This window comes from Cheilinus undulatus, linkage group 5 (assembly GCF_018320785.1).
Source record: "Cheilinus undulatus linkage group 5, ASM1832078v1, whole genome shotgun sequence".
In the NCBI taxonomy this organism is placed as follows: Eukaryota; Metazoa; Chordata; class Actinopteri; order Labriformes; family Labridae; genus Cheilinus; species Cheilinus undulatus.
The window spans coordinates 41,059,219-41,059,476 of NC_054869.1; positions in this window are offsets into that span (position 1 = coordinate 41,059,219).

The window sequence follows — 258 nt, forward strand, 5'->3', positions numbered from 1 at the left end:
CTGTTCTGAGTAACAGCATTATACCTTCTGTGGCTGAAAGCGGTGTTTTTGGGTTGTGGCTTTTGCTCAGATATTTTTGTCACCATGTCTCGCTGAGCAGCGTAAGGTTGAGTACCAGCCTTATAAACAGACAAAGGCAACCTGTTGATGGGATAACAACTACATAAGTAAAGCCATGTGGCATTAGTGAACACAAACCAAACCATTCAATTTGAAAATTAGCCTTCAACCTTTATATTTGGTAACAAAGAAAACTGG